We start from the raw sequence: 27,447 nt of genomic DNA, 5'->3' as shown, positions 1-27,447 counted from the left end.
GTGGTGTCAGATGCTCTTGATATGAAATCTGAGAAAGATAAAGTAAAATCGTGAATAAAAAATAAGTGCTATACAATTTTCCTTTGGCTTAATCCCTATTGTTTTAGATCCATTTTAGATCTTTTCTTGACAGGAGACCAAAATTGTGTCAGATTGCACACCTAACAGTAGGCTACCTAATATGGCAAATAAAATATAATTTATATATATATATATATATATATATATATATATATATATATATATATATATATATATATATATATATATATATATATATATATATATTTAATTGCAAAATTGTAAATAAAAAGAATTACCACCACAAAATCAGTCACTTTTATCACAGATAAAATTATAATCACAAAAAAGGAGCTTAATAGTGCTTTTAATATGCTATGAGGAGATTTTTTTTCTTTATCATCATGAGCTTTCACTACATTTATTTTATTAGCTTACACTCTTTCACTGCCCCAAGAAATGTAGAATACACTGCTACCAGAGTTCAACAACAAATGAACATCAATATAAAAAAAACTCTTGAAATGGGTCTGTTTATTTTCCAAAACATGTGACAAAAGATAGGCTATGCCATTTACCCAGACAACACAAAGCTGCAGCGCTTATCCATGTTGTTGCACCGGGGGAGGTTAATCTGGTTTGTGATCAGAATCTAAATGCCTTCTCCTTTCCAGCGGTACAAGCACTTCGCTCACTGATCCTGCTTAAAACTGCCAAGGAGGAATTATTAGAAGTTGGATTCGTAGGCTCCCCGTCGGATTGCGCTGGCAGGTCATGAGGATTGGAGAAAAGCCAATAACCTTTCACTGACAAAGTGCCTGTGTCAGTTAGGAAAACACAACCACTCTTTAATTTAGCCCTCCTCTGTTCAGGTGAGAGAAACAGCTAATCAATTAAGAAGCACTGAATATCTGTCAGGGGACTTCAAGATTTGTTTGTCATTGAAAAAGCTTGGAAGTGGGTGGCTGTAAACTATGTTTTAAATATACCCCATCCATCAAGTTGGTCCTTGACCTGGTTCCTTTACGTGCCGGCTGTAGGTTGTAATCTATGTTTCTGTTGAAGAGAATGTGATGAATCGGCCACACTGATGAAGCTTGTGCTGGAATTGTTCCCAGCGAGCGACAACATATTGCCGTGGTGGAAAATAAGTAATGACATTTAGCTTCCACCAAAAATGAATAAATAAATAAAGAATATAGTGTCAGTTACAAATAACCAAAGTGTGGGGGTTTTCTAATGAATCGAGATTCAAATTGCGAGTCACAATGGCTGTCCTGTATTCGACAAGTCAAATCAATGTTGTATCTTAAGTGCTTTATACACTGCACATTAGGTCAAAGAAGCTTTACAGGGATGAACATGCAATGCTTAAAATTATGTACATTGTTTCATCATTATGAAACAAGTTCAATGCATCTTGCATGTTTAGTTCATTCAACATGATCTCACGGCAATTCGTAACTTTTTGATTTAGTGGCTAATTCATATGAATTTGTACGATCTCATTCATACAATTTAGTACGATTTGCTCATCCCCCAATGATGGTTGGGTTTAGGGGTAGGGTTGAGTGCCATGCCTCCTTTTAAAAATCATATATTTCCATACGACTGAACTTGTACGAGTTCTAAGGCCTCTTAACTGACAAAACGTAAAATAGTTATGTTTCCTCGTGAGATCAGTCTGGATCATTAGAATGTCGTTTTTTTATTTTAACAATGCTCAGGTCAGTTCAATACTGTTTGAATGTCATTGTTTGCTAGATGTGATTCATGAAGCAAGCCAGAAACAACAACAAACACAGAAATTTGTAATCTCTGATTTATCAAAACAATGAGCACTTATGTGCTGGACCTTTTCCAGTCAAAAACATTGTCTTATAGAATATTTTAGATTTTTAGGCTATATCTGATTTGCCAGGCATGTAATTAAAGATAAACTAAAATTCAAAAGTTTGTGTTTTTTGGAGATTTTGAGATTTTTGAGAGTTTGAGATTTTTGGGCTTTTGAACAAGTCTCTTATGCATTCAGAACAAGTCAACCATCCAATTAAAACTGTATAAAACCACAAAAGTAAGGTACAAATGCAAACATAATCCTAACCCTGGACCACAAAAGCAGTCTTATGTTACACAAGTATATATTTTTAGCAATTGTATGGGTCAAATTCTTGATATTTCTTTATACAGTATGAATATTAAATAAAGATAATGTTCCATGAAGTAATTTTGTAATTTCATTCATTCATTTTCTTTTCAGCTTAGTCCCTTTTTTAATCTGGGGCTGCCAAAGCGAAATGAACCGCCAACTTTTCCATTACTGGGAAACATTTGTACAGACTCATTCACACTCATACACTATGGAAAATTTAGCGTACCCAATTCATCTATAGTGCATGTCTTTGGACTGTGGGGGACACCAGAGCACCCAACGGAAACCCACGGGAACACGGGCAGATGATGCAAACTACACACAGAAATGCGAACTGGCCCAGTCGAGGCTTGAACCAGTGACCTTCTTGCTGTGAGGCGATTGTGCTACGCACTGTGCCACTGTGATGCCCCATTTTGTAATTTACTTTAATTAATTTACTTGTGTAAATAACAGTAAATTTCATATTGTAAAAAAAAACTGTAAAATTATCAAACCTTAATCTTTCATTAGTAATATTAGTTGCTAAACACTGCATTTAGATAACTTCAAAGGCAATTTTCACAATATTTAGATTTTTTATTTTTTTTAGCACCATATTGTAGATTTTTAAATATCTTAATAGCCAAATATTGTTCTATCATAACCAACTATACATAAACAGAAACCTGCCCCTGATGCATACATTTCTTATTGTTTATTTAATTTACCATAAGGACTGGTTTTAAAAGTGAAAATGAAAATAGTGACCCATAATTGGAATTTGTGCTCTGCCTCTAACCCAGTGATGCCCAAAGTAGGGCCCGTAGGCCAATTTAACTTTTTTTTTGGCCCACCATCCCCCTGAGAAGAGAGGAAGAATGATGGGGACGGTTTTAAGATTGTTGATTCAAATTTAATGTAACCCTTTGTTTGTTTTATTGTTATAAACTAACTGAAATTAAATGCTTTAATTAATGGTGTAAATTAATCCGATTTTGTTTAAATGTAAATACTGTTACGTGACAATGGAGAGACTTTGGTGAGCAAATCAAGTCCAAGGCAGATTCTACTTGACTATTGTATTCAGCATTGAACTCCACTGTGTTTTAAATTGATTGTTTATGTTTGTTTGTTTTTTGCAATTAGTTATCATTTAAAAATTTATACTGCATTAGTTAATAAAATTTAAAATAACGTTTTCTGTTTATTTTGAAATATTAGGAAATAAATCAGGAAACTACCCATGGCAACTTTAATGTAATGTAGTTTAGTATATTTAACTTCGGCCCATAGCTCATAATGATATTTGGTTTTTGGCCCTTTATACCAAAATTTTGAGCACCCCTGATCTAACCCATTTAAGTGCACACACACAACAGTGTAAACACACACCAGGAGCAGTAAGCAGCCAATGCTGCAAAACACGAGGAGCAGTTGGGGGCTTGATGCCTTGCTCAAGGGACTCGCAGCCATAGTATTGTAGTACTGAGGGGGCTGAGAGCACTGGTTATTTACTCTCACCACCAGCAATTCTTGCAGGTGCTGAGATTCGAACCTGCAATCTTTCACAAGTCCAACTCTCTGGACATAAAGCCACGACTGCCCAAATCTAATGTAAGTATTAGGTATGCTCCCCCAAAAGTATTCAAGGCAACTGTTTAGGTGGTTGAGGGAGTTTGAGGTGAAACTCCACTGATACAAACTGATATTGGATTGACTTTGTAACTTTGCAGATCTTTTTCATGCTCAACTTAGACACACTAAAGAAAGCTAACAATGCAAAAAGCATCTAATCCATTAGTCCTTTTAAAGCACAAATCTTTCACTAATCTATTTTTATTACTGGAATGAACAACCGAGCGACATGTAACGTTCTATTTTGGTGCTGCAATGACAAAACGCACAGTGCCGGGCCACCTGAAATATTTACACAATTAACCTCAATCATCGTAATGGCTCTGCGGCGGACAGAAATGACTGAGCGAGTCGGTCTAGGAGCCGAGACTCAGACCACTTTTTCTAATGAAAAGACTTGGCTGTCTTTCAGACCGGCAGAAGCGAGAGGTCATCGTTCGGCGGGATGGGTAGAGGTAGAACCGAGCTTCTCCGTTGTGCCGCAAGAGCTCCGTGACTCATTAGCCAAGAGACTGATCGCTGTGTGAAGCAGGAGAGCATGCTCTGAATCTTAGTGGAGTCCTGGACCTGCGTGACTGCGGGACCGGAGCAAAAGCCTCTTGTTCTGAGGAGAGTTATGGCGACTCTGGTGTCAGTAGGCCTGTTCTCATGTGATTGAATGCTCCACTGGGTGCAAATACTTTCTCACAGCTAAAAGAGGACGTGATGTGCCCTGTTGGACTTTGTCAGTTTGAGGCCAGACAGGTAGAGCTGACGGTATGCTAAAACACTGGGAATTATTACTGCATGTCATAAACTCACAGCACTCTTTTTAGTCAGGGACGAGACAGACATTTGGCAATGAATTTGGCGCATATTCTGGCCAAGAACCGTCTATTCGTATGCAGTTTGAGGAGGCGTGTGAGTGACATATAAAACGAGCAAAACACAGTTTGCTCATTTTTATGTGACACTTAAGGGCAGGTAAATATGATCTTAATGATGCTACAAAAATAGGCTGGCGTGCATCACAGTGGTCGTCCTGTTAGCATTCAACAACAAACACAGCGAGCCGGCAATGTCTGACTCAGGAACAAATTACTTTTACAAACCAGCTCCTTTACAGACAGACACATACAGTAGCTATTATAACAAGGCTTGAAAGTAAATATGATTTAGTGTGATTATGAAATCATACACAGATTGCATTGTAATTACATAAATATGTAATTTGATGCACAACACCATGATCTTATAATATAAACAGCATGTGATGACTGTTTTCTCTATCTCAGTTCACAGTAAATGATACACAAGAAATTCATATCTGCAGGTATGTGGAGTTTCAGGGCCCTATCATACACCCGGTGCAATAAGGTGCAAGATGTGTTTGTCACGATGTGTTGCTATTTTCAGACCAGTGCAACCTTAATTTTCCTGTTTTGCACCTTTTACAAAAATTATTATTTTCTACATAAATATAAAAACTTGTGCCTCCATGCCTTCAAATCAGGGGGCTTTTTCAGTTTATTCATGACAACTTGCTTTGTTATTATTATTTGCAGTATTATTTATTATATGTATATTTATTTTTATTTTTATCAAAAACAAGCTTAGTTTTGTCTACCAGTCAGGTTTTAGACCATATAAAGCATAGGACGTGTGTTTGGATATAACTTAGTTTTTTTGACCACACTTTGTTGTTATTGCTTATTTATTTGTTAGCTCGAAATTAGAACTGAATTTAGAAATAGTTTTGAAAAAAATCTTTGTGCTTAACAAACAAAATTAATTATGTAGGCTAATGGATGTCTTCAGTGGAGTACGTACAACACCGTTTCCTCATCCCCGAAAGAGAGAAAGAGAAAGTAAAGTGGCCGAATGGAGAAGGTTCATTCTTTATCCTCGTGCTGCAGATGGTCTGTTTAATTGCTTTCACACTAGTGAAGCGCTCAGTTTTTCCACTTACAAAGTCTGTCATGTAAATAGTAATGCTATGGTGAGACGCAACTGACTCTTAAAGGGAATGTGAGATGACTCTGATTGATTTATTCTCAAAACACACCTATAACTCATTAAGAGAACAAGCATAACCCTTTTAGACCACCGTGGCTCAGAGCATATTTTTTTGTCCTTACAATAGCAAAAGTAAATTTGGACACGCCCTTAATGCTTTTGCGTCATGCGGTTTAGACTTTGGGCCTAGATTGTTAAAATAGAGCCCCGAGTCATTTATAATGTGAATTAAAATGCTTTATAGTCAGTTGTAAACCAATAGAATTCATTTTCTGCCAAAGTAAAAATAAATGATCACTAATTAAATAATATTTACTGACTTTATCTATTCTTTATTATTTAAAAATTAAGAATAAAAGAATAAATTAAATATCTCTATATTAATAGAAAATAAGTAAAAGTTTAGTAGGGTTAGATTTTTCTTTGTTTTCATTTTTGCTATTTTATTAAACAACATTAAAATGATACTGCAAATGACAATACGATGTGTTTCCCAGATTGTTCTAACTGTAGTGCCAAAAAATTTGATGGGTGAGAATTTTATTTAATTTTTCTTTTTTTTTTTCTTTAATTTTCTTTTTTTTTCTTTTTTAAATTGGTTTGTACAGTAATATCAATGTTTATTGTTTTTTTTAATAAAGTCTGCATTTATTAAAAAAAAAAAAACAATATATATATATATATATATATATATATATATATATATATATATATATATATATATATATATATATATATATATATATATATATAGACCAGGGGTTCCCAAACTTTTCAGCTTGTAACCCCCAAAATAACTGTTCGAGTGACTCGCGCCCCCCAGTATCCTCAGAGGTGGTTATAAACATACAACATCACACACAATGGTGTGCACAGAACAATAGGAACTATATAAACAAGCTTATTGACAACACAAAAAAGTGCAACAGTCTAACAATCATATTATTTTTTATAGTCATTATTCATTTGTTTAATTTACCAATGAGAATGGTGGACACAATGTTTACAGCACAAGACTATTGTTTGTTTTGGAGATCACCACTTGGAGTTTAACATTGGGCTGTAAAATCAATCTGCAGCAACTAACGCTGCTGCTATGTCATTAATCTAGTGTAATAACCCCAGGGGTCCCAATCCACTGAAAAAAGTGGATTTTTTATTTTTTTTAATATCTAACTAATAAATACTATTTTTATTTTCTGTAGGTTATTGATCAAATATGGTCATTCTAATAATTTAATAACATATATATTATTAGAAATCACTAATCGACCCCCACTCATTGTTTCGCGACCCCCCCAGAGTGACCCGAGCCACACTTTGGGAACCATTGGTATAGATAACTGTTATTTTATAATAATATAATACATTTTTGCAAGATTTAAAATAATTTATAGAGAAATTTTAACGATTTTACCAGCAAGAGTTTTAGAATTTAATTCAAAACAATTCTTCTGTATACCGAAAGCACTTTTACAATTTTGATTGTGTCAAAGCAGCTTAACATAGAAGTTCTAGAAAATTGAAACTGTGTCAGTTCAGTTTTCAGATTTGAAGTTCCATTTAGTTCAGTTCAGTGTGGTTTAAATTTCACTGCTGAAAGTCAAAACTCTGAAGAGCAAATCCATCAATGTGTAGCTCTACAAGTCCCAAACCAAACAAGACAGTGGCGACAGTGGTGAGGAACAAAATTAACCAGTTGACGAAAGTGAAGGGGGGAAAAAAAACCTTGAGAAACCAGGCTTAGTTGGGCACAACTATTTCTCCACTAGCCAAACTTCTCGAGCTGCAGACTAGGCACCGGAGGCAATACAACATAAACACACAAAATACACTAAACCAAATCATTCATGTGACAAAATGGTTTAACCTAGTGATGTTATCCGTTTGAAGTGACCTTAACGCGCAAAAGATAGTTGTACCTAAGGTGTTTGTATACATACAGTAATATTGAAATAAACTAAATGCCTGTCAAAAATGCTGAAATAAGCTAAATATCCCAACAACGATCAACATTGCACACAGTATTGCTATCATCACCAGGGACATTTTAGTATGCAGAGCACAGCTAATCTCTTCTGAAATGTTTGCTAATCTGTTTTGATACAAAAATCACCCTGAAATGACCAGACTGTCTCAGTAGGGAGACTATGCCCCGCTCAGATATCAGAAGTGATTCATTTTAATGTGTGGGTTTTATTTTCACATTCATCCTTGTCAACAGAGATGTTTGCATTGATCCATCAGCGTGAGCTATTTCTCTCGGTGCATCCATCTCCTGACCACAGTCTCGCACACTGACAGACAAAATAAATATGAGATGAAGAAGGTGCAGGGGTTTAAGTCAGCCTCGATAAAATAATGTAAGATCTTCACACTTTAAAATGCAGCACATGAAGGTTTTTTTTTTTTTTGTTGAAAGAGGTTTTATTTTTGTAGTTGTTTATTCTGGCATAAATAATACAGACACTTGCAAGCTCATATAGTTTTACTTCCTTCATGTAAATTTTGGCATTTCAAAAGCTGTAATAAACACTCTTATCGATGCAATTAGAATGAATAGAGGCTGCAAGTATGAGTATGTGGTGACTTGTGCACTATAGTCCAGTGTAAGGTTACATGACTATGATGTTCTAAAAAAAAAATGTTTTTATGTGTGTGTGCGCGCTTTCGAAAAATGGGGACCCCATTTCATACAGACCCATTAAAATTCCTAAAATTATAGTGCCAATTAAAAAAATATGTATATTTAATATTTTATTTTGTTAATTATTTGTCTCAAACAATGTCGTGATGGAATATGATGGCCAAATGGATGATATGATTTCTATTTCTGTTATGTTACTTGTAGGATCCCAGTCCTGGCGTTCACTTTAGGATTCCTGCAGAAGTCCTGCATGTTCACTGTAGCATTCCTACATGTTCCCTGCAGGAGTCCTACATGTTTTTTGTAGGATTTGACATGCTTGTTGGATTTCTGAATGATACCTGTAGGATTCCTGCAGGAGTCCTGCATGTTCCCTGTAGCATTCCTGCATTTCCCTGCAGGATTCCTACATGTTTGTTGTAGGATTTGACATGCTCCTTGCACTCAAAAAATCAACTAGGCATGTATTGGATTTACAAAATAAAAATTTGTCAGATTGAAAAGAACAAATCAAGTTTACGCATGTTAAATGATTAATTCATGTTATTTGAAACTGAATCAAGAAATAATTAAATTAATTTGATCAGAACATGTTGATTCAATGAGACTGAGAAGCTTCAAATCGACAACTCTCACTCTGGAGAGTCACTTCGCACATATCAGTAGGTGGCGGTAGTGCGTTTGGATGTCACCATACGAAAACAAGAAGAAGAAGTATCACCGCGTGTTTTCGGCACAGTTTGGGTTTCCCAAGAGCTTGAATGTTATGCATGTTATGTTGTTGGCTAAATGTTTCTTATACATTTTATATTATATATTACAATTTTGGATATTATATAACAGAATATATTTGTATCAGATATTTGTATCAGAATATTAAAGAAGAAATTTGTTTAAATGTGATTGGTGCCTGCTAAAGGCTATAATAGAAGATTGCCAGCAGGATTCCTACATGTTCCTTATTGGATTTGACATGCGTCTTGGAGGAATTCTGTAGGAGTTCTAAATGTTCCCTGTAGGATCCCTGCAGGAGTCCTGCATGTTCCCCAGTAGGATTTCTGCAGAAGTCCTGCAAGTTCCCTAGCAATCCTTCATGGTCTCTGTAGGATTCCTACATGTTGGTTGTAGAATTTTACATGCGCTTTGTTGGATTTCTAAAGGAGTTCTGAATGTTCCCTGTAGGATTCCTGCACATTCCCGTGTAGGATTCTTGCAGAAGTCCTGCATGTTCCCTATAGCATTCCTGCATGTTCCCTGCAGGATTCCTACAAGTTTGTTGTAGGATTTGACATGCTTCTTGTTGGATTTCTGAATGTTCTGAATGTTCTCTGTAGGATACAAAGTCTCGTGGGATCCTGGAATATGAAGGTAAGTGGTGTGTTGGATCCTGCTGAATTTCAGCAAGGTTTTATTTTTAAAGGCTTAATGACTAATAATGTGGAATAATGTAAGTATATAAGACAGCAAAACACATTATATTATTCAAATGTTGTCGTTGTTGTTTGTTTTTTCTTTCTTTTTGGAGATTTTTGTTTTAACAATCTGGCATATTTCACCTTTAAATTCTACTTTTTTGTAGTTATTTTAGAGAAAGTGACCCAAACAAATCAATATGACATTAGAAATTGTGCATACACTTTTATCTTTATTGTTTCGTAATGTCTAAGAGCTTCAGGCCCCGTTCATTTTAAATGAGTTTAAAAAAAAACTTTTATGATAATGAAGTGAGGGTGAGTAAACAATGACAGAATGTTATCTTTGGTGCACAATCCCATTAATTACCAACTCCAAAATAAATTTATACTCACTATGTAAAAGACAATCAAGACCAGCTGTCTCAGTGATGTCACTCTCAGTCTTCACTCAACAGACTGCATTCAATGCATTTCAAATTAATTGACTTCAGTGGTTTAAGTGAAGCGTGGAAAAAAAAGCAGATAGCGCCATTAATCAGAAAACCCTTGAGTTTCCCTTTTTTTAAACGCTGCTTTCAAGCGGACTTCATTAGACTGCTATTATTAGCTTTAGTGCATGGTATAATTCCTCTTTCTTAGAACATGAAATGGTGGCCATAACTTTAACATCCTTTATATGAGTTATGGCAATACAGGTGTATAAATAACCGGACAGTCATTTCAGCTGGCTCTGCATAATTACTAGTCTAAAATTGCGTTAGCATTCGAGGTCTTAAAGATAGAAAGCTGCTATAATTGGCTTTCACTTTTGAATAAAGCCATCTCGAAATAGCGTATGACTCGGCTCCCAAAGGCAAAATCAGCCATTAAAGTTCATTTGGGATCTCATTTCTACTTTTTAGTGCTTGACAAAGTGAGCACTTCACATCAAGCTGGATGCATTTTTTCAGGGTGATTTGAGACACAAGCATTAAAATCATTATAACTTTATTATTAGCGTGTTATATTATTATTATTTTATATCTCAGTGACTACTCATAATTGACACATCAGGTTATTTCTATATATATATATATATATATATATATATATATATATATATATATATATATATATATATATATATATATATATGTGTGTGTGTGTGTGTGTGTGTATATATATATATATATATATATATATATATATATATATATATGTATGTGTGTGTGTGTGTGTGTGTGTGTGTGTGTATGTGTGTGTTTAGTACATATAATTCACTAGAGTTCAGCGATAGTGTTGCCTAATTTTGAGCATCAAAAAGCTTCAGTGCAGGAATAGTAGTCAATGTAAAATGGTACCTTATTTAAAATCCAGAACAGGCAGCTTCATGCCACAAAGGTGCTGCGGTGTCAGAGCGAACAACAACAGCCATTTATTAAAGGGCTTTAGGTAGAGCTTTCTTCTGTCTCCAGACCGCAAAGATCCTTGTATTGTGTCAGAGGAGAGTTTTGTCACCTGCGTCAAGAAAAGAGAAAAGAAGAGTTTGAAAAAGTACATTTAAATGCAAATCTGATTTCTCATATATCTTTGGTCAGAGGATAAGGTAGAGAATGACTATCAAAGAACACCTCTTTAAGGTCAGAGATACTGCAACAATGCAGATGTAGCCGAAGGTACTTTTCTCTTCCAGTCCAAAGTACAAGTAAAGTTGAATACAGAGTTATAAAGTTAACATGGGGATTTTTTTTCAGTGATTTTTTCTTTGTCTTATAATACTCTAACACTTTGTTTTACTTTATGGAGCAAACTTTTTACATTTTTTTTAACAAATGCTTACACAAAATCTTTTCTTGTCACACGATTTCTGAAACATCTTACTCAAAATGCAAAACTACACAGCAAATCTCCAAAACCAGAAGCTATTTCTCAGCCTTGAACTGTTTTCAATTGCATGAAACACTTTTTTAAAACACTACACACAACTCTCTACCTAAAACACTCAAATCTAACATGAAACGAATAGCTTTTTCCTTTTCCAAACACACCCAATCAAAATGTTACACTTATTCACTAGGTCACACACACATTCCTCAAATGTGCAAACACCAAATTCTTAACCGATCACTAACCAATCACTGTAAAACATGGTATATCCAAACATTTACTGTTATGATAGTTGTGTTTCGCAATTTGCTGTGAATGCTTCATTCTGACATGTGTTTATGACATTTTGAATGCAGTGTTACATTTTAAAGAAGATGTGAGGCATTTTGTGTGTGCAGTTTTGAGAATTGTGTGTAGAGTTTTTTAAAAAGGTAACACTTCTTTGAAATTGTGTAAGTATTTGGAAAAAAAATGTAATTAGACCACTACATCTGACGCAAAAAATACTGTTGATTTCTAAAGCTTGTATTTTTTTATTTCTGCTTATCCGCCGGTATGTGTTAGCTCTTTAGTCATTGTGGTATTTACTCCATTAAGCAGATGCCTTTTTTATTTCTGTCTAAATTAACTGTACATTTGAGGAATGCACAAACATCTCTAGTAATACACATTTACAAGCATTGTTAGAAATATTTAAGATTAAATATGTCAATAATTTGTTTTTAAATAAAATTTTTTACAAGGAAAACAGCAACACACTTTATTTTAAATAACCTGTTACAATTATCTGCTTGGTTTAAAACATGAGCATGAATAAAGATTTTGCCATTTTTGTTTATTTACCTGATATACAACAATCTTTAATGTTTTTCGACTGGTTAATTTGGTTTTCTCTCCTGACAGGCCATCTAATAAATTACTTAAGCACTATGTAGTATAAATCACTCAGGGCCACAAGTTTTCCAGCTTCATAAATTCATCAATTTCATCAGCGTAACTGAATGTGATTCATGAAGCCACTATGCATGGCCATTCATTAAAAAAAATCGAATTAATTACTTTTAGAGAACACTGGAAAAATGTCCCTTTCTATTAACGTCAGTTTTACAGATTAATAGCAAATACATTTAGATGCAATGTTATTACTTAATATATAATGAAGTTGGGTTTGATTTTAATTAAGTGGTTATTGTTGCAATTGTAGCTCATTAGTTAAATAGGAAGGACAATATATACAGTACTGTATAACTGCAGGTTAAAGTTCCCAAGAAGTCAAAACTAACCATTTAATTTTGATAGCTCACAATCCTTTTGTGCTGTTTTTTTTTTTTTTTTCTTTCAGGTAAATTGTCAGATTATGTATATTTTAGGAATAAGTGTGGCCAACAAATTTAATCACACCGTTTCAACTGTCAGTTTTGACAACAACAGAAATAGTGTGAAGAACGTGTCTAATAGGTTTTAATAACTCTCCCCAAATCCTTGTGCCAATATTTCTGTATGAAATGCTTTATTACATCCATTCAGCTTGCCGTAGAAAAAAACAAGCCATACACACTGTTTTACAATTTAACATTCTGTTTATCTAAGATCTAAAGTTTATCTAAAGTTTTTTAAATTTATTATTTGGACTATAATGTAGCAATAATGTGCACCTTTTTGTAAAGCTGCTATGGAATGATAATTATTGTGGAAAGCACTATACAAATAAACTTGAATTGATTTGTATATATGTAAGATAGAATTTGTAGTGTGACTTAAGGGTTACAGTATGTAAGTTTTACACCCAGTGGTTGAACTTGATATTGATATAGCTATATTTATATAAATATAACTAGGTATAGGTATATTTCTGTCATGTTGCGCTTGGTGCAAACAGCCAAATTGCTCATCACTGCAAATCTCATCACATAGCTGATAGCACATTGTTAGGAGATGGGATTACAATGTAACCTGCTCAGCTAATGTTTACATTTGTAATATTTATATTATTTGCTAATTATTAACCTCATGTGGAAGTCTTAATCTGCGTCTCATTTCAGAGTTTGCTACTGTCCACCGGGGAGCACATATTAGTCACAAACGCATGCTTTGAGAGCTTTTCTGAATGCAATATGTGGTTTTCCAACAAGGCAAACCATGGTGCTGAATAATAATTGGCTAAAGTGGCTTTAGGCAGGTTAAAAGAATCAAAATAAAAACAGCATTCCGGCTCATAACGCACATTTTCAAAGCAGGATATCTGACTTCAGCATTTTTCAGATAAACACAAAAAAAGGATGTTCACTTAGCATGTTTTTTAAACATCTGCAAACATATTATGGTATTTTTATGCAAGATGTAAAATAAGTCTCTGATTTCTCTAAAGTGTGTATGTGATGTTTTAACTCAAGATACCAAATAAATAATGTTTTAGAACTTTTTGAAACTGAAAATTTTAAGCTTTGATTCTAATTGTCATTCTGATCATTGCCATTTTAGTAAGTGTTGCATAAAATTCAAATAAAATACATTTTCAAAAGAGGGTGGAGCTACAAATGCCCATGTGTCAGCATAGTGGTAAAAAACAATAAACAAGACTGATGCCCTATGCAAGGGAGGGAGAGATTATCCCTAATGGGCGGGGTTTTCCCGCTCTGATGCCATGTACAAAGTTTTTATCAAGTGTAATTACAAAAAAATAAAAATAATACATTTTTACCATTAGAAGCTGGTTATATTCACAGACTGTTCTCACACAACTGTGTTTAAACCCTTATAAAACTGATTTTTGCATAATAGGTTCCCTTTAACCTAAAAAAAACAAAATAATTATAAATTTCCATGAAACGAAAGTCTTCTAATAAACTCATATCTACAGGCCTGCATCATATCTGTATATGAACGGCATTAACGTGTAAATATTGTATAGGTGTGATGTGTAGTGTGTATGAGTCAGATGATGAGTGAGCTGTTTGTATACGAGTGGAAATTAGCAACATAAAACCTTAATAGTCTGCTGAATTTACAACTGAATAAGTGTCATTCTTCAGGAAAGCCCTTTTCAATACTTCAGCTTCCCATGGCTGACATTTTTGCTGTCTATACTCTCTGCATTCCCATGTCATTGCCCCCAGCTTTTCAACTTTATGAATTATTCAAAAATCATAGAAGTAAACAAAATGATAAAACAAGGGGAAGGACCCTGGCTAGTGGCAGATGCATGCAGGATGGGGCTGGAGGCTCTGCGTCATTTAAACAGACATAAATATGCACTCATGAATATTAAAGCACATGTATACATCCCCCAGAGATAGGAAATCCTATCTTATTTTAGCGCCACACTTTTCAACTCCAGTTTATAGGCTATAGTTGTTTGTTTTCCCGTAGCAATGATGGATAAATTATTGTGGAGCTTGATCTTCATTGGAAAAACGAAGTGTGGTTACGAATATAAAGAAGGCAGACAATAAGTAGCTCTTTTCTGTGTATTGCTGCTGAGTACCATTTCTTCTGAAGGACTAAAAAAAAAAAAAAGTGGAGTGTTGTCTGTAAGAGAAAAGGGAGAGGAAGGGTTATGCTTTTCTTTTAGGAATGCACTTTGCATTCCTTTAATTTTTCCTTTTCATTATGTATTGTTTCCACCATGCAACAAACTGACTTGTTTTAAAAACAAGTTAAATCAAGTGGAATTTAGTTCACTAATGATTATTTCACACCCTGGACTGATACAAGTTGGGTTAGTGATCTGATTGAAAAAAATATGTAGCTATTTTGTTTTTTTTAAATATTACTTTATTAATTTTGGACACAATGCTTTTCAGTTAAAGGCATTAAAACAACAGCAACAGTTATAGTGGAGTTTTCACAGATAAACTACATTACCCATGATCCTATATGAAAAAAAATCATTCATTCATTTTCGTTTCGGCTTAGTCCCCTTATCAATCCGGGGTCGCCACAGCGGAATGAACCGCCAACCCATCCAGCACGTTTCCACACAGCGGATGCCCTTCCAGCGGCAACCCATCCCCGGGAAACATCCACACACACTCACTCACCACGGACAATTTAGCCCACCCAATACACCTGTACCATATGTCTTTAGACTGTGGGGGAAACCGGAGCACCCAGAGGAAACCCACGCGAACACAGGGAGAACATGCAAACTCCACACAGAAATGCCAACTGACCCAGCCGAGGCTCGAACCAGTGACCTTCTTGCTGTGAGGTGACAGCACTACCTACGGCGCCACTGCGTCACCGAAATCAGTTCTCCGTATCTAAAAATATTGTATGCGGTATTTACACAAAAGAAAAATTATTGAATATGTTGTTAACTTTTACATTTTGATAGATAAATATTCAATGCATCAACAAAATTAGCGAAATGCATACCAAGTTGTAATTACTTTATTTAAAAAAATTATTCAAAAGTCTCTAATGCAAATAAATAACAAATTAATTAGGTACATTTATCCATTAAAATAAATCAATCAATCAATGTATTATTATATTAAATATTAATTTTTCTTCGCAATTGTATTCATTTGTTATAATTACTATTATTTTATTTCTTTATTTTCCTCTTTCATTTTCCTATATCATATTGTTCATCGATATTATCAGTCATGTATATCTAGGCCTGTCACGATTTCTAGATTTTGTTGTACGATATATTGCACAGGGCATCACGGAGGTACAGTGGGTAGCATGATCGCTTCACAGCTAGAAGGTCGCTGGTTCGAGCCTCGGCTGTGTCAATGGCGTTTCTGTCTGGAGTTTGGATGTTCTGCCCATGTTGGCATGGATTTCCTCTGGGTGTTACGGTTTCCCTCACAGTCCAAACACATGCATATAGGTGAATTGATTGGGCTTAAGTGTCCGTAATGTACATGTGTGAATGCAAGAGTGTAAAGGTGTTTCCCAGTGTTAGGTTGTGGCTAGAAGGGCATTCTCTGCGTAAAATATATGCTGGATAAGGTGGCGGTTCATTCCTCTGTGGCAACCCCTGATTATTAAAGGGTCTAAGCTGAAAAGAAAACAAGCTGTCATTTTAAGACCATTTTATATAATACCAGAATGACAACATAATATCATAACAATGCAAGTGCACTCTTCCGAAGGACACATAACATTTTATTCTTAAAAATATTTCATTTAATTATAGTCATTTTAAACAATTTAATAACTAGGCATTTGAATACAAATGTGAAAATGCATATCCTAAATAAATAATTACAAATGTTAACAAAAAAGTATGAGGTAAAAAGTAACAGAGGCTGTGATATTTGCTACCGTATATTTTTTTAGATGTCAGGCACCCAGATGAAAATATACTAAAGTTTTTTATAGTAAATACTACAGTGTTTTTCTTAACCATACTGACACTGACATCTCCAGTAGAGATAGAGAGGTTGCAGAATCAGCTAAAATATTGCTAGAATATTTTTATTTATTTTCTTTATATATGGGCGATATATATTGCATCCCCAAAAATGATTGAGGTCATGTCCATGTGTTATAGTCAATATATTGATTATTGTGACAAGCCTATCTGTATCTGGATACTTTTCTTAACATTTCATGTATATTGTTCAATTACTTTTCACAAATAAGCAATAAAAAAATAAATAAATAAATACAATACAATACAAGGCAACTGTAATAAAAACGGATTATTATTAAAAAGCATGATTATTATAAGCAATGAAATTTTGCAGTCATATAACAAAATAATCTTATATTAGAAAATCGAAACTACTGTAAGTGTTGAAAAATGAGATGCAAAATATAGCATTTGTAGGTATGCAGCTACACCAGTAGTGTGCACAAATGCTATACAACTTCATTTAAGTGTTTTTACAGAAACACATGCATTTTTCACTGAAAGAAGGACTGCGGTTGAGCTGAAATATTTATGTTTTCAGCTATTTATGGCATTTGAATTGCACCTCTTTTCCATTGTTCTTCACAGGACTGGCTAGAATGAAAAGGTCAGAGTGGTACTCTACGATCTGTGTATGCATAGCACACACAGTCAGTAGCTATTTCTCAATGCTAATTCAGGACTCACTCTGAAAAGCAATTTCTTGACTGAAGCAGTCTTACAATCTTTTTCTTCTAATTGACCCACTTAAAGCTGGCAAATGATTTTCATTTGGAAATTTCCACTTCAAGAGTTCTATAATTAGCATTCCTTATAGGCCTAATAAAAATAAAAAAAATTAAGTGCTAATTGCACTCCTGTTTCTCGGCTTTGGCGGTTAGTCTCAGACCATGAACTCTAGATGTGAAAACACCCTCTGGCATAAGCACATTTAAGAAGAAATGCAAACACTTCATAGATGCACAACTTTGTAAAAAATTCTAATTTGACTAGTGAAAAAATGCACAGCTCACAGAAAAAAAAAAAAAAATAGAAAAGGAGTATATGCAGCATCACTGCCTGAAATATGTGGTTACAGAATGTCTTAGAGAACATTTTAAAGGGTTACAAAACACCAAAACACATTTTTTTGAGATGTTGACAGTCACATATATATCCTTAATTGCTAAAAACACTATTAGGACATATATTTAGCTAAAAAAGGAAAATTGGTTGTCTTTGTTGTTCTGAGCCATTCGTTCTTTGGGTTTTAAAAGAAATTTTGAAGCAACGTCACGGCAATGAGATCATCTTGTAAATTCCTGAACTGTTCTCTGTCTATACTGGCCAGTACAAAGTAATGTCATTGAGTTTTCAGAACATCTGTTCATTAATTAATTAAAAAGACTCAGCCAATCAGCGTGCTCTATTGTGAACAACAAGCAATGTCATTAGTATGCATGATATAGATTTGAAGATTTTTACCTGTTAGTGTTCAGAGAGATGCCACGTTGTGTTGCCAACTGTAATTCAAACAAGTAGTAAAAGAAGAATTGTTCGGAGACATGGGTCATCAGTGTTGTGTTTATAAATGAGAGCACATCTCGCGTGTGAAACCATGTGTGTGGATTAGCAGTGGTCTGCTAACACAAATATGTTTGTAAGGAACATTTTTTACCCGAGAGCTTTTTCGAATATGGAAATGGTGAAATCCAGATTTTCCACTTGTCTTCTTTAAAAAAAAAAAAAAAAAACAGTACCTGTTCGTGTTGATTGTCCTGACTGAGATTTGGTAAGTGTGTGATCAGTGTTCTTTGTTTATGCTTATTCAGATAGCAAAGTTAGTTAGTATCGTCAGCAGTACTCTTTCAGTTTTTAAAGACATAGCTTAGTCAAAATTATATAGTTACTAAGTTTACAGTAATATCACTACAATAATATGTACAAATCAGCAAGTACAAATACAATATCATTGTCTATCTCCCCTGCATCTGTGTTTGTGTTGCTGTTGTGAAATTAGCTGTTGAGCACGTAATGAAACTCCCCTTTTCATGCAAACACTCTCCTCTTCTGCAACTCGACACTCCCACCTAAACAAGGCTGGACCATTTTTCTGACTTTTTTAAATCTAGAGGTGTGAAAACAGCCTGCTTAGACACCGGGTTTCATGGCCCTTAACTATTGATCAACTCTATTGATTTTTTATTTTTTTTATTTTAATTGTCTGCTTTAAATATGTAAATAATCATAATCGGAAGCTGAACACAATTTCAGTTCATACTTTTAAATTCAATTATTAATGTCTGCCACAAACTTTGACTGTTTACTCTTTCAACATTATAATACCAAATTCAGTCGAGCTGTGTAAACTGGGCCAGTTCTTTCAGATTTCTTAGTGGCTTTTCAAAAAAAACTTTTTGCTCACAAACAGGTGCTTTTAATGGCTTAGCTTTAATTTAGGCTCAGTATTTCAGGGAAGTCTGCAAATCCATGCTTTAATCTTCTAAAGAACACAGTCCTTTTACAAATCCAGGGCTTTTTAAAAAACTCAATCAATGAGGAAAAAAGGCCAGTGTGTTCTAATCAGCAATGCAAGTTTTCCAGATAAAAGGCAGCTCTAGCACTATTCTTAGACATGTTTTGAAGGACCTCTTCATTATGATGTGCATAAACAACTCTACTGCTTGAGAGAGGCTGAGTGAATGCTTCAGTTTTGGATATCTTAAAGCAATTTTATTACTTAGAGATGCAGTTTTATAATTTCTGAGCCACCGAATGGTATTTATATTTTTAAATAGGTTATCTAAACATTACAGAAGCATGTCTACATCCTTGTGTGGAGAAAGCTATTTCTATCTATCTATCTATCTATCTATCTATCTATCTATCTATCTATCTATCTATCTATCTATCTATCTATCTATCTATCTATCTATCTATCTATCTATCTATCTGGATGGATGGATGGATGGATGGATGGATGGATGGATGGATGGATGGATGGATGGATGGATGGATGGATGGATGGATGGATGGATGGATGGATGGATGGATGGATGGATGGATGGATGGATGGATGGATGGATGGATGGATGGATGGATGGATGGATGGATGGAGTAACAGAACTACAACAGATGTATGGATGAATGGATGGATGGAACTAGACAGAATGAAAGAACAACAGACAGAAGGATGGATGGAATAGCAGAACTACAACAGAGAGATAGATGGATGGAACCATAGACAGAATGAAAGAATAACAGATGGATGGATGGATGGATGGATGGATGGACAAAATAACAGAACTACAACCAACAGATGGATGGATGGATGGAACTATACACAGAATGATAGAACAAGAGATGGATGCAAGGAAGAACAGAACTATAGACAGAATGAAAGAATGGTGGATGCATGGAAGGATGAATTGTATAACATAACTACAATGAATCAATGGATGGAATAACCAAACTACAACAGAATAAAAGAATGGTGGATGGATGGATGGAACAAACATAACTACAATGGATGGATGGATGGAACTATAGACAGGATGAAAGAACAACGGATAGATAGATGGATGGATAGATGGATGGATGGATGAATGGATGGATGGACGATGGATGGATGGATGGATGGAATAACAGATCTACAACAGATGGATGGATGAATGGATGGATGGATGGAATAATAACTATAACAGATAGATGGATGAAACTATATACAGAATGATAGAACATTGGAAGGATGATAGATGGATGGAAAAGACAAAGAACAACAGAGCATACAGTAAGCTATTTGAGTAACATGAGAGATGGATTGATGTATGGAATGTATAACAGTAAAAAGATAACAAAAATCACTGACAAATAGAAAGATGGAAAAGCCCAACAATGGATAAACAAATCAATGGACAGAACAATAGATGGACAATACAAACAGACAGACAGACAAGCAATGAACTGAGAAAAAAGAACAACAAGCAGATAGAACAACATAAAGAACGACAGCCAGAATTACAGAACAATGGATTAACTGAATGATAAACAGAACCACAGATAGAAAGAACAACAGATAGAAGGCCAGAAAGATGGATGGATATACATTTTTATTTGATGTTTATTAAAATGGTTGAGATGGCATGTTAAATGGCTTCATACTATGAGCAAGATGAAGTGCTGGGATTGGACAGTTGTGAATAATGCTCATTGTGTTGTGTGCATTTGTGCTCTATTGTGTAATTACAGTGTTGGTTGTCATGAGCAGGGCTGAAGTGATTGCTTTCTCCACCGTAGTCATTTTTAAAAGCATTCACTGAGGCCGTCCAAATTCAGGGCTGCATGCTAGTACGGCTTTCATCATCTATCAAATGCTTCTAATTCAGCCAGTATCAGCACTGCATTACCACTGAAAAGCATCCATCTCCGTTTGGTTCATTTTAAAGAACAATGGCTGCATTTACAGAGAAACAGCCTGGTATGCTAAAACATCCATTTACTTTCGTTTCATTTCTGATCATTGACTCATAAATACATTCACTACAGCAGCAGGGTAAAGAACAGGACTGAAATTGTTTAGAGTACAAGCAATGACATGCGACGCATTACATTAGCTGACAGTAATTATCTGAAAAGAAATCCATTTTCCTAGATATAAAATATTAACACAGATTCTTGTCCAGGCTTGTGGTTGATATTTTGTGTAATGGATCAAAGATGTCTTCCACTTGAGTGTGATATGGGTTTCCAGTGACATTCCAGTAAATTGTCAGGAATGCATCAATATGAAATATAAAGACAATTATGGGAGACAACCTAAAACTACTTACAAAAAGACAGTTTAAAATAAAAATAAATTGCATAACTTAAAAAAAAAATTCCTTAAATGCTACAAGTAAAAACAAGTCAGGACGAGAACATTAGCCCCTTTCACACATACAGACTTTTCCGGAAAATGACTGCCAATTTTTCAGAAAGAGATCATGTGAACAGCCACTTTTTGAAAACATCGGTAAATTAGTTCCGGCAATTTTCTGTAAAAAGAAGTTAATTTACCTGAATATGCGCTGTGCGAACGCAAAAGGAAACTTTCCGGAAAGTGCGTTCTAAATGTGAACACGCTCTGACGTGACAATTTAGCTTACCCAATTCAACAGTATCGCATGTTTTTGGACTTGTGGAGGAAACCGGAGCACCTGGAGGAAACCCACGCAAACACAGGGAGAACATACAAACAGAAATGCCAAATGACCAAGCTTAGGATCGAACCAGCGACCTTCTTGCTATAAGGTGATTGTGCTACCCACTGTGCCACCGCACTGCCCACATATAATTTTTTTTATTACATTTTACTATTTGACACATGAAAGTAGACCACTTTACTTGCATGACTTGGCATTCTGTATATCCAAAGTTTCTGCATATATGCTTTTGTAAACTTTACTTAATACAGAGACCAAAATGTCTAATTGTAAATAAAAAATAATAAAAAATTGCCCAGTAACCAAAAACCCCATGCATCCCTAATTGCGTCCACATCAGTTGTCAACTAAAGCTGAAAACAGTCTGCTTTATCCAAACTTCAGAAAAGTTCTGTCCTTGACAACATGGACATGGTTTCACACTGTGCTTAAAACCCCAAAATAAAACATCATCCTGACACATCTTATCAGCTTGAGGATATCTTCCAGCCTGACCGCAACTCGGAGCTCGGTCTGGGCTCTCCTGAAGACAACAGCAAATGACACAGTAAATGAGTTTGGATGACATTGACTGACAGTGTCATCTCCTGAGAAGCGCTCTGTGGTTTCTCCACTGCAGACCTGTAAATACATTCAGTACCTTCTCCTCCTCCTATCTGTCAGATAGGCGAGACACCTGCTATGGGGAGGTCATTAATGACCCAACCGCCGGCCCCCAGCTCCCTCTTCAATTGTCACTCTGAATCCAATTTTGCCAATATTCACTGGAAGCTGGGCAAACACTGCTGGATCCCCCGTCCATCAAAAAAGCCACTGTTTGTCGGCTTTGGAACAATACAAGAAGAGAGCAGATTCTATGTGCATCATCTGCATTGTTTCATCACTATCATACTTTTCTTGGCAAAATATTTATCAAATTTCTTCTGCTTTGTTCAATAAAATATTTCAAAATATATTTATGAGTGAAGAAAAAACATGTCTAACCTTCAAAGTATCAATAATAGCTAAATACAAACGTAAAACAGTCACATGTTTAGCAAACTAGCCAGCGGTGTCATGGAGCATTGATCAAGCTCATTGATCACATTCATGAGCAAATTCAGTCAAAGACGTGATTCACATTAAAAAAGATCTCCACACACAACTTATATAAAAACAGCCCAGAAAACTAGATGCTAGCTATCTGGTGTCAAATATACAGTCTGTATATCTATACAGTGTACAATATCTGTTGTGTGGGAAGATTTGACAAACAAGACAAAAAAACATCCCTATATCACAGGAAAAGGCAATAACACTCCCAGCTCTCGCTAGAAATATAAATTATTTAAAGCATCCCTTGTCAACTGTTGGGGTTTCTGTCCGAAAAATACATGAACAGCTAGGGAATACTGTTCACTGGAGGGACACAAGTAAGAGATCATGTACTTTACCATTGCATATGTTAAAAACAGTGCTATGCTAATGATCCTAATGTAATAAATACTGATAGTATACACTTCCCGGCCACTTTATATTAGGTACACCTTACTAGTAGTTGGACCCCCTTTTGCTTTTAGAACTGCCTTGATCCTTCGTGGCATAGATTCAACAAAGTACTGTGAATATTCCTCAGAGATTTTGATCCATATTGACATGATAGCATAATGCAGTTGCTGCAGATTTGTTGGCTGCACACATCCATGATGCGAATCTCCCATTCCACTACATCCCAAAGGTGATCTATTGGATTGAGTTCCGATGACTGTGGAGGCCATTTGAGAACACTGAACTCATTGTCATGATCAAGAAACCAGTCTCTAGGATGGTTTGCACTTAATGACATGGCGCGTTATCCTGCTGGAAGTAGCCATCAGAAGATGGGTACACTGTGGTTAAAGGGATGGATATGTCAGCAACAATACTCAGGTAGGCTGTGGTGTTGACACAAAGCTCAGTTGGTACTAATGGCCAGTTTCCACTAACTGGTACAGCACGGTATGGGTTGGTACATGTCACCTTTATCAGGTTTGCGTTTCCACTGCCTAAAGGATAACAAGGGTACCCTTTTGATGGGCATAGGTTACCACAGAAAGTTTCAGTCGACATCTTTCTCGCTCGAGGAAATGTCAAAGTAAAGCTGTACGTGTCTTTCACGTTTCATATAAGAAGCACTTCTTACGTGCTTTATTGACCTTATTCTTTAATGTGTAAGTGCGCTCATTTTTGTGATTTTTTTTTATGAACATGATTTGATTATAACTGCAGATTTCAGAGTTCCTACGGTCATTTCTGCGATTAAATAAAATAAATAAATGCAATATATATGAACACATACAGCCCCTTACAGTCTCCAATATGTTACCAATTACAGAAAAAACTATGCAGTGTATAAACTAATAGTGCTGCTGAGAATCTCAGATCTCATTCTTAAACATTTTAGAAAGCTTTATAAATGTCTGTAAACAGCTCAATATAATCATAGAGTAATTCTTATTTTATTATTGTTATTTTTTCATTATTATTATCTTTATTATAAACACTGACCAGACAAATCTTTTAGCAGTTGTTACTTAAATCTTTAGTTTCTATTTCAATATGCTTATTTGGTGCTTAAAATCGCATATAGCCTTGCTATTATATATATAAAAAAATCATGCTACAGCTTTTTATTACTCATTGTATTGAATCAATTTTTACATTTTTAGTAGCATTTTAAATATCTCCACTTTTGACCAATTTAATGCATTATTTATGAAGAGAAATGTATACTTTTTAAACACTCTTACTTTAAAAACCTCAACATTACTCACGCATTCTTAAATAATAATGATAATTATGATAAGAATAATAAGTCAAAATAAACATAGAAAAACTAAAATCAAATGTCAAATATCACACCATAATGCAAAATACAGCATGGTAATTAGACATTTATTTTAGATAAAAAAAATACAGTTTACAGGTTTATTAAATCTTTCATGCTTTTAATTCACATTTAATGTCCCTTAAAATGTATTTAAAAGGTAAAAATAGAGAAATAAACTTTCACAATGAAAAAAAAAAAACATTAAAAATTCCTGTTAACCAATACACAATATGTAAAGTCAATCCATATTTAACTTGTAGTTAACACAGGCCTGCAAATAATGGAAAATATACAGAGAAAAAAATAAATATATGAGAAACAAATACATAATTAAGACAGAAAAGTCCAAGGAACATTCAAAGACTATCAAGATTTTGCAACAAATAACCTTTAAAAAAAAAAATCAAATAAAGGGGCTGAATTGTCGAGATAAAGAAAATAAAAAAGCTTAAGGCTTTGACACTTTAAACACAGCCAAACTTTAACAGTGAAGATATTAAACACACTGAAGATATCATTGGAAAGCACATAACTCTAGCTTTCCAATAAGCCCAAATACAATGTAATATCATGTTCAGGCATGATAAGATCATAGGTCAAATGGAGTTCTTTTTAAAGTGCCACTTCAGCATATTTCAACCAGTTCTGGAGATACCATTAAAACAACAATCTTATTGGAAAGCACATAATCCATAAAGTCAAGTGCTACATTATACACCTGAAAAATCCACAATAGCACAGAATTATTTATAATGCACACTTCTAGAGTAGATATGGCTGAATAGCGGCAATGAATGATGACAGATTAAAAAGCCATTTACTCTTCATCATCTGCATCTTCAGCAAAAAGTGCGAGCAGGCTATTGCTCTCAGGCAGATTTACAAAGACTTGTCAGAGATAGACTAAGAAAGGCAGTGCAGAATTCAAATTTAATATTGCATAGATGACAGGAGGAAAGTAGAGAGAATGCTTGATATTGCCTTGCCAAATGATTTGCTATGTCAATTTGCACTTTAAAAAATGACCCCTTTAAACAAATCTGCAAATGGACACGGATTTAAGGACATATAAAAGGAAATGAAGCATACACGCATGCAAAACAACTGAATAGTTTTGCCCCTTATGCTTTGATTGTGATATAAAACAAACCGCACCTATATGTATAGCCAGATACAGATACAGCATGTGCACTTTCTGCTGTAGGGCCCTGGCTCTCTATTTGTAGCACTAGTTTGATCAAATCTGCAGGAGAGCAGAACACCACGAGGTCTTTAAGGTGGAAATCTGAAGGGGTTTGACAGCACCGTGCCACAGTGTAACCCTGAATCTTATTATAACACAGTTCAGCCTTGCAAGGACATGGAAGTGTCAGCGTACAAGAAGCACTTGACAGTATCTTGGTGTATTTGTGTGGCAGATGCTTTGTTGAACAGGCTTGTGTAAACAGACTGCAAGCAATAATATTGCTCTACGAGAGTGAATTGATGGCATAAGGCAAAGCGAAAAGATTCATTAGAGTTAATTATAATATAACACGATACCCCTTTGTTTGATCACACAGAGTGAAAGTATTTGTATGACTACTTTTGTTGGTTCCGGAGTCATTTTTTTTCCCTCCGTCTGCCTTCATTAAAATTGGAAACTATGAGGCATGAAATTACTGCATGAATTATTGTCATTTGTGTAAATATTTGTGCGATATACAAATGCAAGACTGCATGCAGGAGATGAGTTATTATGATTATTGTGCCGTTGTTTTCAATTTTAATTGATTTTTCTCTGCGTGAGTGGGCATCATTAGTGCCAGCTTTTATTCTTAGATGTTTCTCTCTCCCACACACAAATCATGCACACCATAGACCAGTGGTTCTCAAACTTTTTTCCACCAAGTACCACCTTAGAAAAAAATTGTCTCTCCAAGTACCACCTTACGATGCTATTTTTTAACCAGTATTAAAAAATAGCGTCGTAGGCCTAATTAAGCAGCTACAGGTGTGCACAGTTTAAAAATGATGCAAATTAATTCCTATTATTAAGAATATGTATTATTGTCAATCACTTTAAACATTTGAAATAGTCTGAACATTAACTGTGCTTGCAGATAAAAAAAAAAGTTTTAGTTAAAATATGCTTTTAAAAGTTCATTAAAAATGAAAAAAAGTAAAAAGATAAAAAGGAAAAGGAAAACTGCTGTACTTAAATCTAAAGTATTCATAGTAGCCTATTCATCAAAAGCTGGACATGTTGCTTGGACCTTATGAATATAGGCTATATGTCATATTCCTACACTTTCAGACAAATCTTGAAATATATGGTCAATGTACATATGACAGGGTT

General features: G+C 34.9%; 1 long non-coding RNA gene across 1 annotated transcript in view; it reads right to left on the bottom strand.

Annotated features, from left to right (window-relative positions):
- Nucleotides 1-27,447, bottom strand: part of LOC147833706 (uncharacterized) — a 41,604-nt gene that overhangs the window by 5,428 nt on the left and 8,729 nt on the right. The window contains exon 2 of the long non-coding RNA XR_015509695.1: nt 11,188-11,344. This is a non-coding gene — a long non-coding RNA (uncharacterized LOC147833706). The remainder of the gene's footprint in view (nt 1-11,187; nt 11,345-27,447) is intronic.

The sequence above is a fragment of the Danio rerio genome, chromosome 15, assembly GCF_052040795.2.
Source record: "Danio rerio strain M-AB ecotype USA chromosome 15, GRCz13ab, whole genome shotgun sequence".
Classification (NCBI taxonomy): domain Eukaryota; kingdom Metazoa; phylum Chordata; class Actinopteri; order Cypriniformes; family Danionidae; genus Danio; species Danio rerio.
The sequence above is the reverse complement of the archived record's forward strand: the minus strand, read 5'-3'. Positions and strand labels throughout refer to the sequence as shown.